Source organism: Ranitomeya imitator, chromosome 4 (assembly GCF_032444005.1).
Source record: "Ranitomeya imitator isolate aRanImi1 chromosome 4, aRanImi1.pri, whole genome shotgun sequence".
NCBI lineage: Eukaryota > Metazoa > Chordata > Amphibia > Anura > Dendrobatidae > Ranitomeya > Ranitomeya imitator.
Window position 1 is genome coordinate 102100926 of NC_091285.1, and position 21299 is coordinate 102122224.

The window sequence follows — 21299 nt, forward strand, 5'->3', positions numbered from 1 at the left end:
TGCTTCGGTCTTCCGACTCTCGTTTAGTAGTTGTAGAAAAGTACACAGCATTAGGCCTACAAAATGGGTATGGGGTGGAGAGAGATGGTGTGTTACACTCCAAGGTGTTCCCCAGGTTGCCTTTCCTGAGCTTCTATCTTCAGGCTCTCATTAAATTGTGGTTAAATGGAACAACTGCATTTGGCGTACTAGTTGGTTTGGGGCCTACTATCGGTGTCTGCCACTCCTTGCTGTTCTCCTGGTTTCCTGTCCTGAAATACCATTTTCAGCCTCTCGTTAAGTAGTTGTTAATGTTAGACTGCATTTGGCCTACTAGTTGGGTTGGGGCCTACTATCGGTGTCTGCCACTCCTTGCTGTTCTCCTCCACTGAACAAAGCTGTGCCGCCTGTTTACTACGGTTGCCAATTTTGAACTGCATTTCGACTACTTACTGATTTGGCCCTACTCTCTGTGTCAGCCTCTCATTCCAGTTGTCCTCCACTGCAATGCCCCCTGGTTATTCCTGTGTTACCAATTTTGAACTGCATTTAGCCCACTTTCTTCTTTGGGCCTATATCTGTGTTTCCACTTCATCGTGCCCATTGCCCAGCCAGTGATAGATGAGTCTGCTGGTACATTGACCCATAACGCAACATTCCCCGTGCACGCTACACAACAACATTGTGACCCTGCTGAAAGTCAGGTTGCTCTTCCCGCATACCATACCACCTTACACGGGGACAAAGAGGAAGGTGCAGATGAAAGTGCAGGTTCCTTCATCAGGTGGGGGGAGGAATACTAGTTGGCGACGTCACTGGCACAGGGCCTCTCATAGTACGCAAAAGTGTTGCTGCCGGTGGGAGGCGCCCCCGCCGTGCAAACACACCGCTGTACTTTGAGGGGCCCTGTGCCAGTGCCAATGCCAACGAGTGGGCCCCCCCTGCTTGCTCAGGTTCACAGCACTTGCAAAGTTGAAATACTTACCTCTCCCTGCTCCACTGCCGTGACGTGGTCCAGATTTCCTGGGCCCACTAATTACTTGAACCAGCCCTACCCCCCACAACTTTAGCCAAATGACCCCCAATTTCAAATGCCTTCCAATTATTATAAGGTAAATTACGCTTGACAAGCTTCATTAAGAAGAATGGATGGTTTTGACATTAAAATGGGCACTCTAGGTGTTTTCCTGGCCCCCACTCACTGCCGACTATGCTGCCCCATTGACTTGCATTGGGTTTCGTGTTTCGGTCGATCCCGACTTTACGTCATAATCGGCCGATTTCACTCGACCCGACTTTGGACATAGTCGGGTTTCGCAAAACCCGGCTCGACTCTAAAAAGGTCAAGGTCGCTCAACTCTAATATTTAAGTGTAAAATAAAGAATTAAAATAAAAAATATCGCTATACTCACCCTCGGACGTGCCCTGGTACTAACCGGGAACCTTCCTTCCTTCGAATCAGCGCTTGCAGGACCTTGCGGTGACGTCGCGGCTTGTGATTGGTCGCGCGACCGCCCATGTGACCGCTCGCGCGACCAATCACAAGCCGCGACGTCACCGCAAGGTCCTGCAAGCGCTGATTCTTAGGAAGGAAGGCTGCCGGAAAGAAGCAGGGCGCGTCCGAGGGTGAGTATATTCCTATTAGGTCAAAGTCAAAGGTCTGAGTCAAAGAACCGGGCAACAAACGATAAAGAGATGATTTTCGGTGACAACTACGTTACAACTCGAGGGTTTCCCCGAAAATTACCCTGTGGACCCAGATGAGTATATATGGTTTACATTGAGCGCGTTTATTCCACTATTTGAACCTATGCTATAAACATATTGGCATCGCTGCATTCTAAAAAATATGGTGGTAAAAAGCTGCGTTATTTGAGATGTGATGTAAGGGAGATCTCAGGAGAATTTCATAGATGAGCATGTACACTATATGCCACTAAGTGAGTTATCATTGTACAATGGTGATTTGGGTCTGTCCTCTGTCCTCCTCGACCTGTCGGCTGCCTTTGACACAGTTGACCATTCCCTATTATTACAGACCCTCTCATCCCTTGGCATTACAGACTTTGCCCTATCCTGGATCTCATCATACCTAACAGACCGGACATTCAGCGTCTCCTACTCACACACCACCTCCTCACCTCGCCCCCTATCTGTCGGAGTCCCACAAGGCTCAGTCCTTGAGCCCCTGCTCTTCTCCATTTACACCATTGGCCTGGGACAGCTCATAGAATCTCATGGCTTTCAGTATCACCTCTATGCTGATGACACACAGATCTACATCTCTGGACCAGATATCACCTCCCTACTAACCTGAATCCCTCAATGTCTGTCCACTATTTCATCCTTCTTCTCTGCTAGATTTCCCAAACTTAACATGGAATTCTTCATCTTTCCCTCATCTTACGCGACCCCCCAACGAACCTATCGATTACAGTAAATGGCTGCCCACTCTCCCCAGTCCCACAAGCTCGCTGCCTCGGGGTAATCCTTGACGCTGATCTCTCCTTCAAACCACATATCCAAGCCCTTTCCACTTCCTGCTGACTTCAACTCAAAAATATTTCACGAATCCGTTCATCCCTCAGCCAAGAATCTTCAAAAACCCTAGTCCATGCCCTCATCATCTCTCAACTTGATTACTGCAACCTCCTGCTCTGTGGCCTCCCCTCTAACACTCTCGCACCCCTCCAATCTATTCTAAACTCTGCTGCCCGACTAATCCACCTGTCCCCCCGCTATTCCTCGGCCTCTCCCCTCTGTGAATCCCTTCACTGGCTCCCCATCGCCCAGAGACTCTAGTACAAAACCCTAACCATGACATACAAAGCCATCCACAACCTGTTTCCTCCATACATCTGTGACCTCGTCTCCTGGTACATACCTACACGCAACCTCTGATCTTCACAAGATCTCCTTCTCTACCCCCCTCTTATCTCCTCTTCCCACAATCGTATACAAGATTTCTCTCGCGTATCACCCCTACTCTGGAACCCTCTACCACAACACATCAGACTCTCGCCTACCATCGAAACCTTCAAAAAGAACCTGAAGACCCACCTCTTCCGACAAGCCTACAACCTGCAGTAACCACCGATCGACCAAATCGCTCCATGACCAGCTCTATCCTCACGTACTGTATTCTCACCCATCCCTTGTAGATTGTGAGCCTTCGCGGGCAGGGTCCTCACTCCTCCTGTACCAGTTATGACTTGTATTGTTTAAGATTATTGTACTTGTTTTTATTATGTATACCCCTCCTCACATGTAAAGCGCCATGGAATAAATGGCGCTATAACATAGTAACATAGTAACATAGTTAGTAAGGCCGAAAAAAGACATTTGTCCATCCAGTTCAGCCTATATTCCATCATAATAAATCCCCAGATCTACGTCCTTCTACAGAACCTAATAATTGTATGATACAATATTGTTCTGCTCCAGGAAGACATCCAGGCCTCTCTCGAACCCCTCGACTGAGTTTGCCATCACCACCTCCTCAGGCAAGCAATTCCAGATTCTCACTGCCCTAACAGTAAAGAATCCTCTTCTATGTTGGTGGAAAAACCTTCTCTCTTCCAGACGCAAAGAATGCCCCCTTGTGCCCGTCACCTTCCTTGGCATAAACATAGTTACATAGTTACATAGTTATTAAGGTTGAAGGAAGACTATATGTCCATCTAGTTCAACCCATAGCCTAACCTAACATGCCCTAACATGTTGATCCAGAGGAAGGCAAAAAAAAACCATGTGGCAAAGAGTAAGCTCCACATTGGGGAAAAAAATTCCTTCCCGACTCCACATCCGGCAATCAGACTAGTTCCCTGGATCAACGCCCTATCAAGGAATCTAGTGTATATACCCTGTAACATTATACTTTTCCAGAAAGGTATCCAGTCCCCTCTTAAATTTAAGTAATGAATCACTCATTACAACATCATACGGCAGAGAGTTCCATAGTCTCACTGCTCTTACAGTAAAGAATCCGCGTCTGTTATTATGCTTAAACCTTTTTTCCTCCAAACGCAGAGGATGCCCCCTTGTCCCTGTTTCAGGTCTATGATTAAAAAGATCATCAGAAAGGTCTTTGTACTGTCCCCTCATATATTTATACATTAAAATAAGATCACCCCTTAGTCTTCGTTTTTCCAAACTAAATAGCCCCAAGTGTAATAACCTATCTTGGTAATGCAGACCCCCCAGTCCTCTAATAACCTTGGTCGCTCTTCTCTGCACCCGCTCCAGTTCAGCTATGTCTTTCTTAAACACCGGAGACCAGAACTGTGCACAGTATTCTAAGTGTGGTCGAACTAGTGACTTGTATAGAGGTAAAATTATATTCTCCTCATGAGCATCTATGCCTCTTTTAATGCATCCCATTATTTTATTTGCCTTTGTAGCAGCTGCCTGACACTGGCCCCTGAATATGAGTTTGTCATCCACCCATACACCCAGGTCTTTTTCATTGACGGTTTTGCCCAGAGTTTTAGAATTAAGCACATAATTATACATCTTATTACTTCTACCCAAGTGCATGACCTTACATTTATCCCCATTAAAGCTCATTTGCCATTTATCAGCCCAAGCTTCTAGTTTACATAAATCATCCTGTAATATAAAATTGTCCTCCTCTGTATTGATTACCCTGCAGAGTTTAGTGTCATCTGCAAATATTGAAATTCTACTCTGAATGCCCCCTACAAGGTCATTAATAAATATGTTAAAAAGAAGAGGGCCCAATACTGACCCCTGTGGTACCCCACTGCTAACCGCTACCCAGTCCGAGTGTGCTCCATTAATAACCACCCTTTGTTTCCTATCCCTGAGCCAGCTCTCAACCCACTTGCACATATTTTCCCATATCCCCATTATTCTCATTTTATGTATCAACCTTTTGTGTGGCACCGTATCAAAAGCTTTTGAAAAGTCCATATACACTACATCCACTGGGTTCCCTTGGTCCAATCCGGAACTTACCTCTTCATAGAAACTGATCAAATTAGTCTGACATGAACGGTCCCTAGTAAACCCGTGCTGATACTGGGTCATGAGGTTATTCCTCTTCAGATACTCCAGTATAGCGTCCCTTAGAATGCCCTCCAGGATTTTACCCACAGTAGAGGTTAAGCTTACTGGCCTATTATTTCCGAGTTCAGTTTTTGTTCCCTTTTTGAATATTGGCACCACATTTGCTATACGCCAGTCCTGTGGCACAGACCCTGTTATTATGGAGTCTTTAAAGATTAAAAATAATGGTCTATCAATGACTGTACTTAATTCCTGCAGTACTCGAGGGTGTATCCCATCCGGGCCCGGAGATTTGTCAATTTTAGTGATTTTTAGACGCCGCCGCACTTCCTGCTGGGTTAAGCCGGTGACATTTAATTGGGAATTTTTATCACTAGACATTTTGTCTGCCATGGGATTTTCTTGTGTAAATACTGATGAAAAAAAGTCATTTAGCATATTGGCTTTTTCCTCATCCTCATCCACCATCTCACCCAGACTATTTTTAAGGGGGCCAACACTATCATTTTTTAGTTTCTTACTATTTATGTAGTTAAAGAATATTTTAGGATTATTTTTACTCTCTCTGGCAATGAGTCTCTCTGTCTCAATCTTTGCTGCCTTGATTTGCTTTTTACAGAATTTATTTCATTTTCTGTATTTATTTAATGCCTCCTCACTACCTACTTCCTTTAATTCTCTAAATGCTTTCTTTTTGTCACTTATTGCGCCCCTTACAGCTCTATTTAGCCATATTGGTTTCCTCCTATTTCTAGTATGTTTATTCCCATACGGTATATACTGTGCACAGGTCCTATCCAGGATGCTAATAAACGTCTCCCATTTTCATTGTGTATTTTTGTGTCTCAGGATATCATCCCAGTTAATTGCACCAAGATCCTCTCTCATCCGTTGGAAATTTGCACTCCTGAAGTTTAGTGTCCTTGTAACCCCTCTACTACACATCTTTTTAAAGGATACATGAAAACTTATTATTTTGTGATCGCTATTTCCCAAGTGACCCCCAACCCTTATATTTGATATGCGGTCTGGCCTGTTGGTTAATATTAGGTCTAGCAGTGCCCCCTTTCTTGTTGGGTCCTGAACCAGTTGTGAAAGGTAATTGTCTCTCATAGTTGTCAAAAACTGATTACCTTTGCTGGAACTGCAGGTTTCTGTTCCCCAATCTATTTCAGGGTAGTTGAAGTCCCCCATAATAATGACTTCTCCTTGAGTCGCAGCTTCATCTATTTGCTTTACGAGGATATTCTCCATTGCTTCCATTATTTTTGGAGATTTATAACAAACCCCTATAATGTAATTTATTATTTTTCCCCCTCCCCTTATCTCCACCCACAGGGATTCTACATTTTCATTAAATTCACCTATATTATCACGCAGGATGGGTTTTAATGACGATTTTACATATAGACACACCCCTCCCCCTCGCTTATCTGTACGGTCATTTCTGAACAGGCTATAGCCCTGCAAGTTAACAGCCCAGTCATGGCTCTCATCCAGCCACGTTTCAGATATCCCCACCATGTCATAATTATGCTTCAACAACATTAGTTCTAATTCGTCCATTTTGTTGGCGAGGCTTCTGGCATTAGTATACATGCACTTTATGTTCCTCTCTGTACTTCTATTTCTTAAATTATTAACTGTTCTGACCCCACCCCCCATGCCACCGCCACCCCCAACTTCCTTATTTGTGCCCAGGTCTCTGTCTGCACTATCTTCCCCTCCTATAAAATGAATACCCTCCCCCCCAATTCCTAGTTTAAACACTCCTCCAACCTTCTAGCCATTCTCTCCCCCAGCACAGCTGCACCCTCCCCATTGAGGTGCAGCCCGTCCCTAGCGTAGAGCCTGTAGCCAACTGAGAAGTCGGCCCAGTTCTGCAGGAACCCAAACCCCTCTTTCCTACACCAATTCTTGAGCCACTTATTAACTTCCCTAATCTCCCGTTGCCTCTCTGGCGTGGCACGTGGTACCGGCAGTATTTCGGAAAATACCACGTTGGAGGTCCTTGCTTTCAGCTTGCAGCCTAATTCCCTGAAATCATCTTTAAGGACCTTCCACCTACCTCTAACTTTGTCATTTGTGCCAATGTGCACCATGACCGCTGGGTCCTCACCAGCCCCTCCCAGTAATCTGTCCACCCGATCAGCGATGTGTCGGACTCGAGCGCCAGGTAGGCAGCACACCGTTCGACGATCCCTGTCTTTGTGACAGATTGCCCTATCTGTTCCCCTAATAATTGAGTCGCCCACTACCAGCACCTGTCTGGCCTGCCCTGCTCTCCTATTTCCCTCCTTACTGGAGCAGTCACTCCTCCGGCTTTCAGAGGACATGCCTGGCTGCAGCAGTGCTACCCCTGTACTGGCACCCCCCTCATCTGCCAACTTAGCAAACTTATTGGGGTGTGCCAGATCAGGACTAGCCTCCCTGGCACTCTTCCCTCTACCCCGCTTCCTAACTGTCACCCAGCTTGCTACTTCATTGTCCTGCAGCTCCATCCCACCATCCCCCCCTCATCTGTCCCATTGAGCGTCTGCTCCGTGAGCAGAAGACTCCTCTCCATATTGTCCATGGATCTCAGTGTTGCCAGCTGCACATTTAGAGTCAGAATCTGGGTTTCCAAATGCACAACGTGCTCACATCTCGCACAGCAGTATGCACCCTCGATCGGCTGCTCAAGGATTGCATACATGTGGCAAGATGTGCACTGGATGGCATTAACAAGAGTGGAGCACATTTCCTAATGGGGATTGCACCAGACAGAACAGTTCAATAAAAAAAATAAATAAATAAATACAAAGTATTAATAAAAATCAGACAGCAATTCAGTAATTCCTCCCTTGGAAACTCCCTGACTCCAAAGTCACTGAATCACAAGTCACACTTACCGCCGTCCACACTTACACTCAGGCCACACTCAGCTCGCTCACACTCGCTATGCTGAAGATTTAAAGATTTTTTTTTTTCTCTCCCTTAACAGCAATCCACCTTGCTGTCCAAATGCACTTCCAAAAAGATCCTCAGCGAGATAAACAACAATAAATAATAATAATAAATAAATAACAATAAATAATAATAATAATATGGAACTGGCATAGCTGTTCGTGTAAGTAGGAAACCAGAGGAAAGATTTAATCTAATAGAGACACTCTGGAAATAAGGGAGAATTCCCCATATACTCTTTTAGTGGTATCTTTTATTGCCACACTTTCACTTTTTCTGCACCTAGCACTTTGTCACTACACATGCATATATATTTTAATGAAGCTATTAAAAGTTATATTTTAAATATAATCAAGATCTGCTGCTACTTCCCTTTGGGAATTTATCTACAGGTGTAGTGATGATTTTGACTCCATGGGTGTTAGGCGCTGGGATTCTCCCGCTGCGCGGGATAGATCCCGGGCATTGCCTGGTGCTGTGGTCTCCTATTATGGCCCAGCCACTGTGGGTGCTGCTCAGCATAGACGTCGGTCCTAATGTCTTGCTCAGGCTCATGCTATTCATGTGGTTACTGCTGGCTCTCCAGCCAATTCTAGGGTAAACAGTGAGAGGCAGGTGCAGCCTGATGCTTGGGAGTCTAAGTCCAAAGTTCACCCGACTGAGCATGTCGGTGATGTGGCGTCAGCTCATTGATGGTTGGACGTTTGCTGCTCTGGTGAGGTGGCAGCTCTGGATTGGTCCACGAGTGACGTCTCGGATGACAGGGCGTGAGTGTTTGGGGTGGAGCCTTGTGTATAAAAGGCCCCCAGCGGCATATACGGGCACGCTAGTATTACTTACTGTATGTGAGGTGTATGTGAGTGGATAGTCTACCACTCTGTTTGCACATGTCGCTCTGTACACTGTGAGCACGTACGGTGGCAGGTAGGGTTAGGACTGGGCAACTTCCCCTTGGCTTAGCATCTGTCTCCTTCATGTGTGCGGTTAGCACAGTTGTTACAGAGCAAGTCCATCCCTCAGGCTACACCTTTCAGGGAGAGCGTCAGGGCTTTGCACCTAGCGTCACATGAGTTCTTTCCCTTGACTCGGTATCTGCTTTATTACATGTGTGAAGTTAGCACAATTTACATGCAGAGCGAGCACTACTCTAGTGCTATTTCTCATGTGACGTTTAACAAGGTTTAGCATCTTGCTTACTTTCAGCAGTACCTTTCTGGGTAGTATCTGAGCTGGATACTCTGAGTTCTGTTCACACTATGTGACGTTTAACACAGTGTGGTTATAGTGATCGCTCGCTGTTTAGTTCCGTCAATGTTCACTAGCAGCAGTTTTCCATCTCTGCATGGTGGCCCCCGGGTTGCAATTACACTATATTATTTATTTTTATTTAGTGCAATCCGCCAACCCTAACAGGTAGGGTTGAGCGAAACGGATCGGACATTTTCATAAATCGCCGACTTTTGGCAAAGTCGGGTTTCGTGAAACCCGACCCGATCCCACTATGGGATCGGCCATGAGGTTGGCGATCTGCGCACCAAAGTCGCTTGCTTTCTGTGACGTCACAGGGGCTATAAAGGGGCGTGCACGCCGACCGCCATCTTACTTCTGCCGATCTGAGCATAGGGAGAGGTTGCTGCAGCTTCGTCAGAAACAGGGATATACTTACCGCTTGTGCGGTAGCGATTTCCACTGTCCAACACCACCTTTTCTTTGCAGGGACAGTGTTTTTTTTGGGGGGGTGCATCAGCGCTGTAGCTTCTTAGGCTGACCTATAAGGCTCCCTGATAGCTGCATTGCTGTGTGTACGCCGCTGTGCAAACCAACTGCTTTTTTCAAAGCAAAAATCCTGTTGCTTCTTTCTGCACAGTTATCTTGTTTCTTTGTCCACACTGTTTTGTGTGCACTGTGAATCAGTCCTTTTTATTGCTGCCATACTTGTCCTTTCATCATTGTAGGGAGATTGAAATTCTACTACAGCCCTTGTATTTTTTTATATATCTGCCAGCCACGTTCTGCCTTGAACATTGTGTGGTGTCATACACTGGGCCTGTTTTTTCCTGCAGTCTCCCACAAAAACAAAAAAAAGGGGGCTTAAAATTGCCACTAAGTGGATTAACGTGAGTTCTGTTCGGCGTATATCTGCCACCCACGTTCTGCCTTGTACATTGTGTGTAGTTTAACACACAGGGCCTGTTTTTTTTTTTGCAGTCTCCCACCCCCCCAAAAAAGGGTGCTTTAAATTGCCACTAAGTGGATTAACGTGAGTTCTGTTTGGCGTATATCTGCCACCCACGTTCTGCCTTGTACATTGTGTGGTGTAATTTACAGGGCCTGTTTTTTCCTGCAGTCTCCCACTAAAAAATAAAAAAGGGTGCGTTAAATTGCCACTAAGTGGATCAACGTGAGTTCTGTTTGGCGTATATCTGCCACCCACGTTCTGCCTTGTACATTGTGTATAGTTTAACACACAGGGCCTGTTTTTTCCTGCAGGCTCCCACCCAAAAAAAAGGAAGGGTGCTTTAAATTGCCACTAAGTGGATTAAGGTGAGTTCTGTTTGGCGTATATCTGCCACCCACGTTCTGCCTTGTACATTGTGTGTAGTTTAACACATAGGGTCTGGTTTTTCCTGCAGTCTCCCACCCAAAAAAAGGAAGGGTGCTTTAAATTGCCACTAAGTGGATTAACGTGAGTTCTGTTTGGCGTATATCTGTCAGCCACATTCTGCCTTGTCCATTGTGTGGTGTAATACACAGTGCCTTTTTTTTTCCTGCAGTCTCCCATCCAATAAAAAAGGGAGCTTTACATTGCCACTAAGTGGATCTACGTGAGTTCTGTTTGGCGTATATCTGCCAGCCATGTTCTGCCTTGTCCATTGTGTGGTGTAATACACAGGGCCTGTTTTTTCCTGCAGTTTCCCCCCAACAAAATAAAAAGGGAGCTTTAAATTGCCACTAAGTGGATCTACGTGAGTTCTGTTTGGCATATATCTGCCAGCCACATTCTGCCTTGTCCATTGTGTGGTGTAATACACAGGGCCTGTTTTTTCCTGCAGTCTCCCCCCAACAAAATAAAAAGGAGCTTTAAATTGCCACTAAGTGGATCTACGTGAGTTCTGTATGGCGTATATCTGCCAGCCACGTTCTGCCTTGTCCATTGTGTGGTGTAATACACAGGGCCTGTTTTGTCCTGCTGTCTTCCCGCCAAAAAAAGGGAGATATAAATTCTCCAATAGTTAATATACACCTTCTACCTTGTGTAACAGTAGCATAAAAACGCTTGTTATTTTGGTAACATTTCCGCAAAAATGAGGAAGTCTGGTGGAAGAGGCCGTGGGCGGTCGTTGCCAGCTGGTACTGATGGTGGTGGTGGTAGTGGAGCATCTGGTGGTACTGTGAAAAGCAAGATAGCACCAAATACTCGAGGTGTAGAGGCAGCGTCATCATATGGCTACACAAGACCTCGAAGGCTCTCTTATCTGGGAGTAAGAAAACAGCTTTTAAAGCCGGAGCAGCAGGAACAAGTTTTGGCTTTCCTTTCTGACTCAGCCTCCAGCTCTTTCACCTCCTCTTCAGAAGCTTCAAAATCTAAAACCAGCGAGTCGTCAGTGGATGCTCCATGTCCGGAAAAAGTTGCTTCCTTGTGTCCTGCACCCAAAACAAAAGTGAAGGATGCGGCAGGCAACACTACACTTTACTCCATGGAGCTCTTTACACATACCGTGCCTGGGTTAGAGAGGGAAATTGTTAAAAGCCCATTACAGGAAGAATCGGACATGGAGTGCACAGATGCACAGCCACAGCTTGATTATTATGCTGTTCCATTGACTCAGATCACAACTTTGCCCTCGCAGTGTACTGAGCCCGAATCTGACCCTGATGAGACTATGGTGCCCAGTCCCGAACGCTATAGCACCTTACAAGGTGACACAGAGGACAGTGCCCATGACATTGAAGAGGAGGTGATAGATGACCCAGTTGTTGACCCTGATTGGCAGCCATTGGGGGAAGAGGGTGCCGCAGCCTGTAGCTCAGAAGCGGAGGAGGATGATCTGCAGCAGCCATCTACATCGCAAAAGTTGTCATCTGGCAGGCTCGCATCAGGCCCAAAACGTTTGTCAAAAACCACAACAGGTGTAGTACAGCGTTGCAATCCGGTGGCAGTAGGACGGCGTGCAAAGCCTGAAAAGGTATCCCATAGTAGGATGAGTGCAGTGTGGCAATTTTTTAACCAAGATCCGAATGATCAGTGTAAAGTTATATGTAAGAAATGCTCCAAGACCTTTAGCAAAGGGAAGAATGTTCTAAATTTAAATACAATGTTCATGCATAGACATCTAACCAGCAGGCACTTGGAAGCATGGACTAACTACCAAACGTTCCGTACCGTTGGTGCACCTGCTCCTATTGAAGCTAGTCAGCAATGCAACATTGCTTCCAACCTCCGTTCCATCAAATCGTCAACACCAAAACATTAGCAGCAGCAGCAGTGGTAGTGAGTGTGGAAGAAGCAATTTCTGTGAGTCATTTGACACTTTTTTTAAGACCAGCTGGTGCACCAGCACAACAGAGTCCAAGTCTTACATGTGATGAATGAGTGGAGAGAATGTTGCAGGAGTATCTAGAACTAAATATCAATACCATCAGGAAGGGTTTGGACCCTTTCACATTTTAATCTTCCAAAATGGAGGAGTGGCCTGAGCTCACCTCACATGCCTTGGAGGTTTTATCATGCCCTGCAGCCAGCGCTCTCTCAGAATGTGTCTTCAGCGCTGCTGGTGGTGTCCTGTCAGATAAGTGCATATGGTTGTCCCCTGATAGTGTTGATGGCCTAACTGTAATTAAGTCATGGATCTCCAAGGACTTTTGCACTCCAATCGTAGACTATACACACTAGGTGATATTGAATTTTTTAGCATGATACATTAATGTTATGTAACTGCACTCTGTGATATCTTTAGTGTCACTTCTGTGGCTGCTGATGTTAATACAAATTTGTGGAAATGTCAACAGTTATTGTTGGTCTACATCTGCTGAGTTAGCTGTAATGGAAGACGTGTCTATCCCAATTATGCTATTTCTATTCTCGTGAAACTTATTCCACTTCGGTGGTGTCAGGCCCTAATTTTTTAAAATGTGAACACTCCAAAGTTGGGTGTCCATCTGCTGGATTGGGTGTAGTGAAAGATCTGTCGGCACCTATTACACTATTTTTACTGTGTTGAAATTGATGCCACTTTGGTGGTGTCTGCCAATAATTTTTAGAAACGTGAACTGTTATGACCTGGTGGTTAGGAGCACCCGGAATGACCTGATAATTAAACCTCATACAGGACGAGCTCTGGGATGTGGGAGCTCTGCTGACCGCAAGCCCTAATCCTATCACACACACTAGAAATAGCCGTTGAGCGCTCCTGACCAGACCTAGGCGCCTCGTCACAGCCTGAGAACTATCTAGCCCTAGAGATAGAAAATAAAGACTACCTTGCCTCAGAGAAATTCCCCAAAGGTAAAGGAAGCCCCCCACATATATTGACTGTGAGTAAAGATGAAAGTCACAAACGCAGAAATGAAACAGGTTTCAGCAAAGGGAGGCCAGACTTACTAAATAGACAGAGGATAGGAAAGGTAACTTTGCGATCAGCACAAAAACCTAAAAAACACCACGCAGAGTGTGCAAAAAAGACCCCCGCACCGACTCACGGTGCGGAGGGGCCACTCTGCATCCCAGAGCTTCCAGCTAGCAAGACAAAATCATGAAAACCAGCTGGACAAGAACACAGAGAACAAAATAAGACTATAAGGAACTTAGCTTCTGCAGGAGAAGGCAGGTCACCAGAGAGATCCAGGAGCGAACTGAACGAATGCAAAAACATTGACAGCTGGCATGGAGTAACGATTTGAGAGGAGTTAAATAGAGCAGCCAACCAAAGGATAAACCACGTCACCTGTGTAAGGAACCTCAGAAGCAGCAGCTTCACTCATAGCCACCAGAAGGAGCCCATAGACAGAACTCGCCGAAGTACCATTCACGACCACAGGAGGGAGCTTGACAACAGAATTCACAACAGTACCCCCCCTTGAGGAGGGGTCACCGAACCCTCACCAGAGCCCCCAGGCCGATCAGGATGAGCCAAATGAAAGGCACGGACCAGATCGGCAGCATGAACATCAGAGGCAAAAACCCAGGAATTATCTTCCTGACCATAACCCTTCCACTTGACTAGGTACTTGAGTTTCCGTCTCGAAACACGAGAATCCAAAATCTTCTCCACCACATACTCCAACTCCCCCTCGACCAACACCGGGGCAGGAGGATCAACGGAGGGAACCATAGGCGCCACGTATCTCCGCAAGAACGACCTATGGAACACATTATGAATGGCAAAAGAAGCTGGAAGGTCCAAACGAAATGACACAGGATAAAGAACTTCAGAAAGCTTGTATGGCCCAATGAAACGAGGCTTAAACTTAGGAGAGGAAACCTTCATAGGAACGTGACGAGATGACAACCAAACCAAATCCCCAACACGAAGTCGGGGACCAACACAACGCCGGCGGTTAGCGAAACGTTGAGCCTTCTCCTGGGACAATGTCAAATTGTCCACCACATGAGTCCAAATCTGCTGCAACCTGTCCATCACCGCATCCACACCAGGACAGTCCGAAGGCTCAACCTGCCCTGAAGAGAAACGAGGATGGAAACCAGAATTACAGAAAAAAGGAGAAACTAAAGTAGCCGAGCTGGCCCGATTATTAAGGGCGAACTCAGCCAAAGGCAAGAAGGACACCCAATTATCCTGATCAGCAAAAACAAAGCATCTCAGATATGTCTCCAAAGTCTGATTAGTTCGTTCGGTTTGGCCATTAGTCTGAGGATGGAAAGCCGAAGAAAAAGAAAAATCAATGCCCATCCTAGCGCAAAAGGACCGCCAAAACCTCGAAACAAACTGGGAACCTCTGTCCGAGACGATGTTCTCTGGAATGCCATGCAAACGAACCACATGCTGGAAAAACAATGGCACCAAATCAGAGGAGGAAGGCAATTTAGACAAGGGTATCAAATGGACCATCTTAGAGAAGCAATCACAAACCACCCAAATGACCGACATCCTTTGAGAAACAGGGAGATCAGAAATAAAATCCATGGAAATATGCGTCCAGGGCCTCTTCGGGATCGGCAAGGGCAAAAGCAACCCACTGGCACGAGAACAGCAGGGTTTAGCCCGAGCACAAGTTCCACAGGACTGCACAAAAGAACGCACATCCCGTGACAAAGAAGGCCACCAAAAGGATCTAGCCACCAAATTTCCGGTACCAAAGATTCCAGGATGACCAGCCAACACTGAACAATGAATCTCAGAGATTACTCTACTAGTCTATCTATCAGGGACAAACAGTTTCTCCGTAGGACAACGGTCAGGTCTATCAGCCTGAAACTTTTGCAGCACACGCCGCAAATCAGGGGAAATGGCAGACAAAATTACCCCTTCTTTAAGAATACCCGCCGGCTCCGGAACACCCGGAGAGTCAGGCACAAAACTCCTTGACAGGGCGTCAGCCTTCACATTCTTAGATGTGAAGGTATGAAACCACAAAATCAAAACGGGAGAAAAAGAGCGACCATCGAGCCTGTCTAGGATTCAACCGTTTGGCAGACTCGAGATAAGTCAAATTCTTGTGATCCGTCAAGACCACCACACGATGTTTAGCTCCTTCAAGCCAATGTCGCCACTTCTCGAATGCCCACTTCATGGCCAACAACTCCCGATTGCCCACATCATAATTGCGCTCAGCAGGCGAGAATTTTCTAGAAAAGAAGGCACAGGGTTTCATCACCGAGCCATCAGAACTTCTTTGCGACAAAACAGCCCCTGCTCCAATTTCAGAAGCATCAACCTCAACCTGAAAAGGGAGCGAAACATCTGGCTGGCACAACACAGGGGCAGAAGCAAAACGACGCTTCAACTCCTGAAAAGCCTCTACAGCCGCAGAGGACCAATTGACCACATCGGCACCTTTCTTGGTCAAATCAGTCAACGGTTTAGCAATACTGGAAAAATTAGCGATGAAGCGACGATAAAAATTAGCAAAGCCCAGGAACTTCTGTAAGCTCTTCACAGATGTCGGCTGAGTCCAATCGTAAATGGCCTGAACTTTAACAGGGTCCATCTCGATAGTAGAAGGGGAAAAAATGAAACCTAAAAATGAAACCTTCTGAACTCCAAAGAGACACTTTGACACCTTCACAAACAAGGAATTCGCACGAAGGACCTGGAACACCATTCTGACCTGCTTCACATGAGACTCCCAATCATCCGAAAAGACCAAAATGTCATCCAAATATACAATCATGAATCTATCCAGGTACTCTCGGAAGATGTCATGCATAAAGGACTGAAACACAGATGGAGCATTAGAAAGCCCGAATGGCATAACCAGGTACTCAAAATGGCCCTCGGGCGTATTAAATGCCGTTTTCCATTCATCACCCTGTTTAATTCGCACAAGATTGTACGCACCACGAAGATCTATCTTGGTGAACCAACTAGCCCCCTTAATCCGAGCAAATAAATCAGACAGCAGCGGCAAAGGATACTGAAATTTGACCGTGATCTTATTAAGAAGGCGGTAATCAATACAAGGTCTCAAAGAACCATCCTTCTTGCCACAAAAAAGAACCCTGCTCCTAATGGTGACGACGACGGACGAATATGACCCTTCTCCAAGGATTCCTTTATATAACTCCGCATAGCGGCATGCTCTGGCACAGATAAATTAAACAGACGGCCCTTAGGAAACTTACTACCAGGAATCAAATTAATAGCACAGTCGCAATCCCTATGAGGAGGTAGGGCACCAGATTTGGGCTCTTCAAATACATCCCGGTAATCTGATAAAAACTCAGGGACTTCAGAAGGAGTGGATGGCGAAATTGACAGCAATGGAACATCACCATGTACTCCCTGACAACCCCAGCTGGACACCACCACACCAGGTTGTATCTTTGTGGGAGGTTATCTCCCGTTTACCTTCTGTGACCCAGTGATTTCACCATATATAGGTTTCCCATTAGCCATTGTTTGGGCTCGCCTTTTCTTTACTTCTGCTTGGGACATATTGTTGTGCCTACTATTGTTTTGTTGGCCTGGCACTGTGTGCATCCTGGCTTACTATTTTGGCACCATCCCGCTATTTACAATTTTGCACTGTACCCCATGAGCCATTTGGGTTAATTTTGGGTTACCTTATTACACTGTATTATGGTCCGCTTTTCCTGTGTGTTTTTGATGGTGCTTATATGTTTTTAATTATGTTTTTATTGTTTATGGTGTGTTTTTTCTTTGATCTGTCAATAAAATCAGCTTGTATTTTATGTATTTTGTTGCTCATTAATTGCAGGTGTGCGACTTGTTGCAGTAATGCTTTTCTCTTTGGATTCTCAGTATAGTGTTTATTACTGTTACCGCACCCTCATAAATGTCTTTATATAATTATATGGCAGTGCGCCCAATCCCCTTTTAGCTCTACCCCAGCTGGACACAGACATAGATTTCCAATCCAACACTGGATTATGGACCTGTAGCCATGGCAACCCCAAAACGACCACATCATGCAGATTATGCAACACCAAAAAGCGAATATCCTCCTGATGTGCAGGAGCCATGCACATGGTCAATTGAGTCCAGTACTGAGGCTTATTCTTGGCCAAAGGCGTAGCATCAATTCCTCTCAATGGAATAGGATACTGCAAGGGCTCCAAGAAAAAACCACAGCGCCTGGCAAACTCCAAGTCCATCAAATTCAGGGCAGCGCCTGAATCCACAAACGCCATTACAGAATAGGACGACAGAGAGCAAATCAGAGTAACGGACAAAAGAAATTTAGACTGTACCGTACCAATGGTGGCAGACCTAGCGAACCGCTTAGTGCGCTTAGAACAATCGGAGATAGCATGAGTGGATTCACCACAGTAAAAACACAGCCCATTCCGACGTCTGTGTTCTTGCCGTTCAGCTCTGGTCAAAGTCCTATCACACTGCATAGGCTCAGGCCTATGCTCAGAGAATACCACCATATGGTGCACAGCTTTGCGCTCACGCATGCGCCGATCGATCTGAATGGCCAAAGACATAGACTCATTCAGACCAGCAGGCGTGGGAAATCCCACCATGACATCCTTAAGGGTTTCAGAAAGACCCTTTCTGAACATTGCCGCCAGGGCACATTCATTCCACTGAGTAAGCACAGACCACTTTCTAAACTTCTGACAGTACACCTCCGCTTCATCCTGACCCTGACACAAAGCCAGCAAGATTTTCTCTGCCTGATCCACTGAATTTGGTTCATCATAAAGCAATCCAAGCGCCAGAAAAAACGCATCAACATCACGCAATGCAGGATCTCCTGGCGCAAGGGAAAATGCCCAGTCTTGAGGGTCACCACGTAGCAAAGAAATAATGATTTTTACCTGTTGAACGGGGTCACCAGAGGAGCGGGGTTTCAAAGCTAGAAACAGTTTACAATTATTTTTGAAATTCAAGAACCTAGATCTATCCCCAAAAAATAAGTCAGGAATAGGAATTCTAGGCTCTAACATAGGATTCTGAACCACAAAATCTTGAATGTTTTGTACTCTTGCAGTGAGATGATCCACACAAGAGGACAGACCTTGAATGTCCATATCTACACCTGTGTCCTGAACCACCCAAAGGTCTAGGGGAAAAGAAAGACAAAACACAGTGCAAAGAAAAAAAAATGGTCTCAGAAGTTCTCTTATCCCTCTATTGAGATGCATTAATACTTTGGGCCAGCTGTACTGTTATGACCTGGTGGTTAGGAGCACCCGGAATGACCTGATAATTCAACCTCATACAGGACGAGCTCTGGGATGTGGGAGCTCTGCTGACCGCAAGCCCTAATCCTATCACACACACTAGAAATAGCCGTGGAGTGCTCCTGACCAGACCTAGGCGCCTCGTCACAGCCTGAGAACTATCTAGCCCTAGAGATAGAAAATAAAGTCTACCTTGCCTCAGAGAAATTCCCCAAAGGTAAAGGAAGCCCCCCAAATATACTGACTGTGAGTAAAGATGAAAGTCACAAACGCAGAAATGAAACAGGGTTCAGCAAAGGGAGGCCAGATTTGCTAAATAGACAGAGGATAGGAAAGGTAACTTTGCGATCAGCACAAAATCCTACAAAAGACAACGCAGAGTGTGCAAAAAAGACCCCCGCAGCGACTCACGGTGAGGAGGGGCCACTCTGCATCCCAGAGCTTCCAGCTAGCAAGACAAAATCATGAAAACCAGCTGGACAAGAAAACAGAGAACAAAATAAGACTATAAGGAACTTAGCTTCTGCAGGAGAAGGCAGGTCACCAGAGAGATCCAGGAGCGAACTGAACGAATGCAAAAACATTGACAGCTGGCATGGAGTAACGATCTGAGAGGAGTTAAATAGAGCAGCCAACCAAAGGATAAACCACGTCACCTGTGTAAGGAACCTCAGAAGCAGCAGCTTCACTCATAGCCACCAGAGGGAGCCCATAGACAGAACTCGCCGAAGTACCATTCACGACCACAGGAGGGAGCTCGACAACAGAATTCACAACAGTGAACACTCCTTGTAGGGTGTCCATCTGCTGTATTGGGTGAAGAGAAAGACGTGTCAGTCCCTATTCTACTATTTCTACTGTGGTGAAATTGATGCCACTTTGGTGATGTGTGCCAATAATTTTGGAAATGTGAACACTCCTTGTTGAATGTCCATCTGCTGGATTGGGTGTAAAGAAATACCTGTTGGTCCCCATTAGACCACTGTTTTGAGATTGATGCCACTTTTGTGGTGTAAGGCCCTCATTTCTTTAAATGTGAACACTCCTTGTAGAGTGTCGATCTGCTGTATTGCGTGAAGAGAAAGACCTGTCAGTCCCTATTCTACTATTTCTACTGTGGTGAAAATGATGCCACTTTGGTGGTGTTTGCGAATAATTTTTGGAAATGTGAACACTCCTTGTTAGGCCTCCTTCATGTGTGTGTTGCCTGTAGCAGTAGTCCTCCGAGACCCTCAGTCCTCCACTTCCTTGCCCTCAACTACTCGTGTTACTATCCTTACATTTTTCTGTCAATGGTAGTCTAGAAAACTGACATTTGTGCCACCTGAGTGTGACTCAGCATGAAAGCAAGTAGAGGTGCTGCATGTGTTATCAGAGTTCCCAGTAAAGGGGCTCTACACTGCGCCCTCAACCACCTCGTCTTACAGAGACTTTCATTGAAAAGCTGTAAATGCTGTCCCAGACTCCGATTCCTCATGCCTGGCTGATTGCTGCAGTTCCATGCTGCAATTTGTACTATGGGTAAATTGAGGCCACTTTCCTGGTGTCTGTCCCTCATTTGATGTGTTTGGCAGCATTTGGGGCCGTTTTAAGGTGTTGTGCATGCATTTGCTTTTGCCTCACATTGACTATAATGGTGTTTGGCTATGTTCGGCAAATATTTGGTGAATTAATCGGCGAATATTGCAAATTCGTCGAACGTAATCCGAATCGAACATTGAAATATTTGCTCATCTCTATTTGTGACCTGCCAGATTGCCCAAGTATTGAGCACTTTGAACCCCCAGGTGCTTCACAGAAGTTTGCAATGTAGAGCCGTGAAAATAAAAAAATCACATTCTTTCCCCAAAAATGATCTTTTAGCAGCGATTTTTTTTTATTTTTACAGGTGTAAAAGGAGAAAATGGTTGACTAACATTGTTGAGCAATTTCTCCTGAGTACGCCAATACCCCATACGTGGGGGAAAGCCACTGTTTGGGCACATGGCAGGGCTCTGAAGGGAAGAAGCATCTTTTGACTTTTTGAATGCAAAATTGGCTGGAATGGAGAGTGGACGCCATGTCTCATTTGAATAATGTGCCTAAACATTGGAAAACCCCCACAAGTGACCAGAAACTAGACCCTTGAAGGAGCTTATCTAGGTGTGTGGTGAGCACCTTGAACCCCCAGGTGCTTCATAGAAATTTATAACGTAGAGCCGTGAAAATAAAAAAAATCACATTTTTTCCCCAAAATGATCTTTTAGTAACGATTTTTTATTTTCAAAAGTGTAAAAGGAGAAAATTGTCCACTAAAGTTGTTGAGCAATTTCTCTTGAGTACCACTATTTTGGCGCACGGCAGGGCTCGGAATGGAAAGAGTGACGTTTTGGATTGCAGACTTATGGAATGGTCTGCAGGTGTCATGTTGCGTTTGCAGAGCCCCTGATATGCATAAACAGTGGAAATCCCCCACAAGTGACTCCATTTTGGAAACTACACCCCTGAAGGAATTTATCTAGAGGCATAGTT